The 9,215-nt window shown below is 32.6% G+C and overlaps 1 protein-coding gene across 2 annotated transcripts in view; it reads right to left on the reverse strand.

Moving 5' to 3' along the window:
* The window catches only part of LOC106474068 (ecotropic viral integration site 5 ortholog-like), a 102,684-nt gene extending 101,668 nt beyond the window's left edge, over nt 1–1,016 (reverse strand). For both annotated transcript variants that reach the window (XM_022379361.1, XM_013934756.2), the window contains exon 1: nt 871–1,016. The gene's annotated coding sequence lies outside the window, so the exon portion shown is untranslated. The remainder of the gene's footprint in view (nt 1–870) is intronic.
* Between the last annotated feature and the right edge of the window lie 8,199 nt (nt 1,017–9,215).

The raw sequence follows: 9,215 nt of genomic DNA on the forward strand, positions 1-9,215 counted from the left end.
TGGGGCATTTCAAGCATATGTTGCAAATAAATTTATTAACAGATTTACTCAAACACCAGAGGTGGAGTGAAAATTACTAATTTCATTATTTCAATAAGTGTACCTGTTATTCCATATTATAAGTGAATCATGTTGTCTACTATAGTTATTTGTGGCATTCTTTAATAATTGATCTTGTTTGCCAATACTATGTCATATGGTTTCCACAATAATTTCAACCATTACACTAACTAAATATTTCTCAGTTTACTCTCTCCCCCTAATTGTGTAAATTTAGTCGTTTTGTTAACTACTTATCACGTCAACCATTCTGGTTTCCAAATACGTAGTTAAGTTTTCCTAACAGCAACAAAAAAGGTCTACAAAATGCAAGCAACATACGAGTTTGAGTGCCAGAATAATCCATTTAGCTAAAGCTTCATTCTGTATACGAGTAAGCATTACCCCGTGGATTCTCTTGTTTATGAACTTTTTAGGCGATAAACAAATCAAGTTTTAAAAACATTGTCTCAGTAATTTAGTTATTAGTTCAAATTTATTGACCCGGAAGTACAAAAAGTAAACGTTTTCACCCAGTGAGGACTCAAATTCTCTAAGATGACCCGCTATTCTATAAATCACTGTGTCTATACTCGATCGTAGAGAGGGGTAACATGTTTATACTGCAGTCCACCAACCTCTGTGCACTAATTCACCATTCAAGGTTAGTCTTTGTTGCCGCATAAGTTACAACGGTCAATACTACACAAACTTCACTTGCAGGTCTCTAGCAATGCAAAATTAGCTTGCAACACCAGACCTCGCAAGCAGGTCATGTTGTAATAGCTTAAAACAAACAATGATTAATTAAAATATAGATTAACAACCTACTTTTGAAGTAAAGATGTTTTGATGGCGTCTTCATGGAGAATATTTACATTGTTTAAAGTTAGCACTCAGCCGCCAGTCCTTCCTCCTCTTTCAAAGTCAACGTTCAAGGTTTTGATACTACAGCTTTGAGGAGAAATGCTTCGTCTGATGGAATGGTATGTCAATAAAGTTATTTGCCCTCGACCGTTGAGCCATCTAGCGCTTGTTAGATGAAACCTTTTAAAGAGGGTTAAACTCTACGAAAGCCCATAGATACAAGATATTTTCACATCTAAATGTAATAATACGGTTCTTCCTTCTTGAGGTTTGAGAGAAAGAAGGGTTATCTTCCTGGTTCTCCCTTCTGTGATTCTGAGAGAAAGAAGGGGTTTCTTCCTGGCTCTTTCTTCTTCGGATCAGAGAGAAAACAAGCAGTATTTTTTTTGGTTCTTCCTTCTGTGAGTCAGAAGGATGAATTTTTGTCTTCCTTGTTATTCTTTTTTCGGGTTAAAGAGGGAAAAAAGGAGCGTCTTCCTGATTCCTCTTTCTTCCTGTCTGTAGAGTAAATAAGGAACGTCTTCCTGATTGTTCCTTATTAGGGTCTGAGAGAAGGAAGAAAGGCTGTCTTCCATGTACTTTATTTTTAGTGTGAAATACGTTTCTTATAACATCGTGACAACTACATCTCTCATAGCAACAGCTTTTTGTGATACCAGTAATGATTGTGTTTATTATGTGGCTCTAGTTTGAGTCGAGTAGAGTATCAACGTTAGAAACGTTTCTGTTTGTTATAAACCATTGACATTGAAAAACGATTTATTCATTTCATACAAATATATTAAAACAAGTTAAAAAATAATAAGAATATATGGTGATATGTATGCTAATTAATGTACTTAAAAAAAACACAATTCACTGGGTTAGACCGGTTTTGAAGAATTATTACTCCTAGGCTGAATCGAAAGATGTTCATTAGTTTTTTATTTAAAATTAATTACGTATTTGTCTCTTTGTTTTCTTGCAAAATACACTTTTATCTAGGAATTCAAATAAAACTGTTTAATATTTAGACAGTATCACCAATTTAAAGGTATTAAATAAACAGTTGCAGTATAAAAACCATTAAGTGAAAAATGAAGACGAAGCTGGAAGATAGCTACAAATTACAAATGAAAACACAAGTACAGAAGAACACAAAAGAAACTATACCCATTAAGCAGCGATGATGATCTACGTCTTATAGGGTTCTAGTTGAATAACTGGATAAGAGTAAGTAATGATAACTCACGCTTAAGTCTTAAAGTCATAATTAAGGGAGTAGATGACGCACAGAGTCGTTGACATATTCCACTAGGGAATAAACTCATGCTTCGCATACTAAAGTTGTTTGACTACTAAGAAAAATACAGAATAAGGAAAAAAAAATATACGTGGTTGAATCCCCGACCTCCCTCATACCAAGCGTGTTCTATGTGTTACGACAGCGGAAGTCACGTGACGATGGTAACACGTGATGAGTTTCTAGAAGATTCACGAAGAGATGAGATGTACGCTTTTATAATATATAAGATCGCCAAGAAGTGACGGCAACAATGAAATTGAATTGCAGACAGGGATAGAGACGGACAATTGAGTCAATCGCGGTAGTGCGTGAATCGTTCGTTGTGAATTATAGCGTTTGTTTAAGTTAAACTGACTGTGGAAATTAAGTGTATTGCAAAGTTGTATTGAGAAAGAATAAACTAGTTTATTTAAGAAAGGACTTGTATCGCTAAAGTTTCTTCGGAAAGAATTTTTACGGAAAATTAACAAACGAACAGAGAAGTAACATATGCCATATGAACCAAAGTACAAAGATATTTTTCAAATATGCAGCAATATTAAGTGGAATATATATATATATATGATATATGAGGATATATATATATATATATGAGAATAGTATATGTTTTAAATAGATAAATCCTTTCAGTAATGCTGTTGTTGTTTTATGTAGTTGGACATGAATTAAACAAAATTTTGTGAAGAAGAATATAGAGTTGTATTTAGATATGAAGTTAGGAAATGAAAAAATATGGAATGACTATAATGGAAATATATATCCGTACACAATATTTTTTGTACAAACACTTTGTCTTTGTGGATAATCGCCATCTTTGATTAAGATCTTGAGATTTTTTTTTCTTTATCAATCTTTGGATAAAGCAGCGTTGTAAAATAAAGAATTTTGGAAATTATGGTATCAAGAAGTGTGAAAATCAACCGTCTTCGTTTGTCACTATTACATTTATTTTTTCTTCCATAATGGTATCAACTATTTCTTTATTCTCCTCTAACGTATTCAAAAAGTGTCGGATCTACTACCAATAACGGAAATAATGTAATATTTTATTCTTCGAGCTGGTAAACTCGTTCTTTCTGTAGGAATGTATCTAAACTTAAGGCCTAATTGTCGATTTTTAGGCGCCTGTACTGATCTAGTTGGAAACATATAATTGTTATAAAATAGTGATTTTTTTTTTAAATTTTGGTATCAACAAGTGTACAAATCAACTGTGGTCATGTTTTTTGTTGTTGTTTTTCTTTTGTGTATATGTGTCTAAATCGTATTTGTATATCATCTGAAACATATAATTATTTTCTGTCTCGCAATGCGTTAGCTGCAGAGCATAAAAAATGAATGTTGCTGTTCCAGTGACCATTCAAACTAATTGCTGTATATCATATATCGCATATAAGGGAGTGGCGTGGCCAGGTGGCTGGAACTTGGTATCAGGTTATCTTTACAATTGTGGATGTTTGATGAGGAGATATTTAGTACTATGGAAGGCTAAATGCTAATATTTTTATGTTCGGTAGGTAAGCGAGACTATATTATTTCTTTGTAGTTACTTTCATGAATAGTATTGGTTACAATGTTTAGTATATCTAGTTTTATTACCTTTTATTTTTAATTTTAGCATTATACTTTCATTATAAAGATTGTTTTGTTTCATTAGACAGGCCTAAATCTCATAAGCTCGTGATATATTATCGTTAACAACGGGAGTACTCAACTCATGAAACACTCCACTATAATCTTTATAAGTCTATACGAAAGGAAAGTTTATTTAATTAGCTACACTGGCGACCAGTTTGATTTTTAATTCAGCTGCAAGTTAAATAATTTATTCTGATCTGAAGTTATTATTATTTATAAACTAATTAACCCTTTTATACGTTTATGCATATTGAATATGGATCTTTATATCGGAAAAAGATGTGAATATGACAAAGTAGTACGACTTCACTTCGATAGCTTCCTGTTTAGATATAAAAAATATTAGAGCACACAGTTACACTGATAAGTTTAAAAATAACACGATATTTGAGTCTAATGAGACACTATAAGATAGGAACAAAATTAAGTATCTGTTGGAAAGCAAAGGAAACTTGGGCAACAATTCAACCAAATGGCCTCAAGAATTATTTGTGTGCAGAGAGGACCATACTCCGAGAAGGATGTTCGGTAATAATAATTGCAAATTTCCTGAAATTTCCTCGGATTTATAAAATATTACCGTGTAATTTTCAGCTATTCTTGTATAATTACTGACACAGTTTTATACGGGACTACTACAATACGTTTTATATAAATTAATTTTTAAGCTGAATTTCACTTTTAAATAATTCAACAAATTCTTTCTACTGTTTAAGAAATTGAAGTAGTGACCACAAAGGTTATTTACCGAATTCCTGGGTAAGCATTACGTTCGCAATGTCCATGTTTCACTTACGGATTTCGCACCAACAGGGTCACACTGGCAATTGTTATATGTAAGAAAAATCCTATGTTTTTATAAACGCTGAAACCATGTTTTTTTTCTACCTAGTTTAAGTGTGCATTAGACTTTAAAAATCTTTTGGTACACAATAAATTTTAATTCTATCTCTAATTAGTAATTAAAGCCAAAATGATTATAAGAATTCAATGCAAAGTTCGGAATTTATTGTACCCTAGTCTCTACTGGCGTTCGCTTGGTTAGTCTCTTACTTCAAGAACATTTTGACACAATCTATTGAGATGGTCAACATGCAGGTTAAGATCAAATAACCCACAGCCTCCAAAACCTTTATGAGGTTATTGTGTGTGTGTGTGTGTTTTTACTTTTTATTTCTTCGTTTCACGACCCCAGGCTAACAACTACGTTTTGAAGATTTCAGAAGAAATCTTAATCTTTGGGTCGTTTCGATGTTATTGTTTGTTTTTTGAATTTCGCGCAAAGCTACACGAGGGCTATCTGCGCTAGCCGTCCCTAATTTAGCAGTGTAAGACTAGAGAGAAGGCAGTGTCAGACTAGGCAGCTAGTCATCACCAACCACATCCAACTTTTGGGCTACTCTTTTACCAACGAATAGTGGGATTGACCGTCACATTATAACGCTCCCACGGCTGAAAGGGCGAGCATGCTTGGTGTGATGGGGATTCGAACCCGCGACCCTCAGATTGCGAGTCGAGTGCCTTAACCACCTGGGCATGCAGGGCCCGATGTTATTGTCATCTTTTTATAAAATTTAAATTAGTATCGTCTCTAATGTACAATCCTTTAACAATAGGTGAACAGTCCATTAACGTTTTAAAGACATCTTTTATACATTAACTCACATTAATGAGAACTGGATATAAGATATTCCTTGGAATTTAGACAATCATGCAAAAATATTTCCATCCCTTTGTCTTTACTGTATTACTGTTATGTTTTATTGTATCTTACCATAAACATATTAATTATGTACGTTGTCTACTTTTAAAAGTAGACAACGTACATAATTAATATGTGTTGGTCTTTTCAATGTTAAAACACGGACTACATATATCATTAATATGCTCATGATGTATTTAATGTTCCAACTACTAAATAAACCATTACTACGTCAACATACTCCTATATATGGATGGAATTTATAGCAGTGTATTATTTTTGTAGTTTGAGAATAACTAAATTTTAACTATAAACACTATTTTAGTACTCGAAGATACTGTAGTTATCATTGGTTTCAATTACATCTTTGTTGTTTTCCAAGGTGTTTTATATGCGACTCGCAATATTTTTTAAACCATCTATGGATTATTAAGCATTATATACTTAATTGTTCTCTTTTTTACTATTTCACGCAACAACTAAAAACTCACACGCAGAAAGTAAACACAAGTGCGTGTTTTCACTTTCCTTCACCGTTTACCTGACTTGTAGTTACAAACAACTGAAATTACACGTAAAAGTAAACACAACTGTATGCTTTGACGTTCCTTCACAGTTTACCTGACTAGTAATTATGAAACTATAATTTTATTAATTGCACTTTAATTGAACGAATAAATAGAAAACATTTAAACATATTTTATATCCCGAAAGTTGAAAAACGATTGGATTAACTCAGCATACTTTTCCCCTAATTCATTCTAAAATTGTTTATGATATCCAATAACTAATATATACAAATTATTTCTGAGACTGTTATTCATAAATTTATTTGATGATCGAACAGAGTATTTAGTCTAATTAATGAACTGAAAGACATTTTGAGTAAAGTATGATTTTTTGTGCTCTTTTGATTATAAAAATTACACACTCGGATCATGAATTAAGATTTTGTTGTTAAAGTTAGTAAAACTTTTTAACTGAATACTTTGTGCTCTTTTGTTTATAAAAATTACACACTCGGATCATGAATTAAGATTTTGTTGTTAAAATTAGTAAAACTTTTTAACTGAATACTTTGTGCTCTTTTGATTATAAAAATTACACACTCGGATCATGAATTAAGATTTTGTTGTTAAAATTTGTAAAACGTTTTAACTGAATACTTTCAAAGTAAACTGTCGTGTAGTTAAAAGATTTTCAGTAATTTTCACTTCTTAGTTTAAAGTGGTGAGATTATTAAAATATTCTTGAATACATCGTAGATAGAAATTTCATAGGAAAGTTGTTTACTGAATATAGCCTTCTGGTGGTTTAGAGTAAGCTTCAGGGCTTGTAACGCAAAAATCAGGTTTCGATAACTGAGACAGGCAGACCGGAAATAACTATTAGTGTAGCCTTGTGCATAACTTAATACTGAATACATTTATTGATGGTTTCATATTCGGCTTGAAAAAGATTATAAAAAATATCATAAGTAGGAGATTGGTCATGCTCAAAAAGTGAAACAAAGTATGTTTAAACCATAGAATTATAAAAAGCTAAATATATGATATATTTTTTAATACGAGCATCATACAACAAAATATTTAAACATCTTGTGAAGAAAATGCCTTACATACGCATCTTACCACAAATTCAAAGTGATTCTTTTACCTGCTGCCATCTAGTGACAGTACTTTTAAATGTCTAAAGGAAATGTTTAAATAAACCCAATAAAATAATGTGGCACTATATGACTAACTGAATATGTCGTTAATCCAATGTATGTCAAATTATCTGCTGTGTTATTAGTGCTGACTTTTGAAAATAATATTTGCGCTACAACTTCAGTTACTGATTCTCATATCAAATAAATCAAAGAAATGAATTATAAAGTCAAAATCAAAAGTCATTCCATCTGTAGGTCTCTAATGCTTTTTCTATCGGTCGTTTCTCAGAGTGACAAAAAATAATTGCGGCCTACATTAAAATGAAAACGAACTATAGACACAAAATCTTTTAGCCCAAAGCTACTCAATGTACTTCGTTGTTGTTTTGTTGTTTTTAATTATGCACAAAGCTACACAAGGGCTATCTGTGCTCTGCCCACCAAGGGTATCGAACCCCGGATTCTAGCGTTGTAAGTCCGCAGACATACCGCTGTGCCACTGGGGGGCCTGTACTTCGTCCACCATGACGAATCTAATCCTGAATTTTCAGCGTTGCAAGTCCGTAACTTACCACTGACCACCGAAAGACCACATAAAATGACTTTTTGTTTATCCACGGAACAACAGAGATCGCCGAATAAAACAACAGCAGGATAAATAGCATTTACCAAAAGGTTTGGAATTGTGTTTTAGGCCAAAAAGTCAATAGATGGCGTTTGGAAAAAATATTCTTTAAGGAGTAAAGAAACAATAGTTTAAAGTAAGATTAGTGATAAAAGGGCATTTAAAATTTTCCAGTCTTTGTTTTTTAACGTGAGTAAACTTTAATATTAAATATTAGGTTTAATAACAAGTAAACTTTAAATAGACTTTCAGAGATTTTCTCTTGTCATTTGTACTTAACAAACTCGTACATTTGTAGTGTGTTTAATTATTGGCTAATAAACTGTTCAGCTTGAGGTATGCATCATAAAAGGAACAAGAAATATATCAATTGTTAAAAGTATAATGCGCAAATTCATTTTGGAGTAATAACTATAAAAAGGAATAAACAGAACTTTCACAAATGGTAATAACAAAATCAACGGGAATACAAACTTTGATATCTCATATAATGAAAGAGAAAAACAGTTAAAGAATATCGAACAAAAAGGAAACATGCTCGGAGTGGGAATCCGAGGATTCATGGCTCGAATCCCGTTGTTGCAAACACGTGCTCCAAAATTTGGAGTTGTGGATGCGCCAATAGAATGACAGTCAAATCCCATTATTCGGCCAAAAAAGGAGTAGATCAAGAGTTTTTGGTGGATGCTATTGACTGACTACCTTCCCTCTATTCTATCAGTACAAAATTTGGGACAACTATGTGTAAGTAACTCTTTAAAGTGTTGTTACTACACAAACACATTGAAGGCTTCTTCACGGTGCTGTTATTACACAAATACACTGAAAGTTTCTTCACAGTGCTGTTACTACACAAACACGTTGAAGGCTTCTTCAAAGTGCTATTACTACACAAACACATTGAAGGCTCTTTAAAGTGCTGTTACTACACAAACACATTGAAGGCTTCTTCACGGTGCTGTTAGTACACAAATACATTGAAAGTTTCTTCACAGTGCTGTTACTACACAAACGCATTGAAGGCTTCTTCAAAGTGGTGTTACCACACAAACATATTGAACGTCTCTTCACAGTGCTGTTACTTCAAATACATGAAATTGCCCATTCAGCTAAAAGAAAAAAAAGAAAAAAGAGATTGAAAATAAAATCGTTTACAGCAACGTTTGCACCCTTTACACCCTAAATTTGCACCATAAATCCATAATATATGTTAACGGTCTACAAAACTAAAATAAACAATTAACTTCACTAATAAAACTCAAACAAAACTCAAAATTTCTTTAAGATAACTACAGAGATTATAAAATGAAATCCGAACTTCCCATAAAACAAACTTGCTCGCTATCAAAACAGACATTACTTCCAATAAAACAAACTTGCTCGCTATCAAAACAGACATTACTTCCAA

The sequence above is a fragment of the Limulus polyphemus genome, unplaced genomic scaffold, assembly GCF_000517525.1.
Source record: "Limulus polyphemus unplaced genomic scaffold, Limulus_polyphemus-2.1.2 Scaffold135, whole genome shotgun sequence".
NCBI lineage: Eukaryota > Metazoa > Arthropoda > Merostomata > Xiphosura > Limulidae > Limulus > Limulus polyphemus.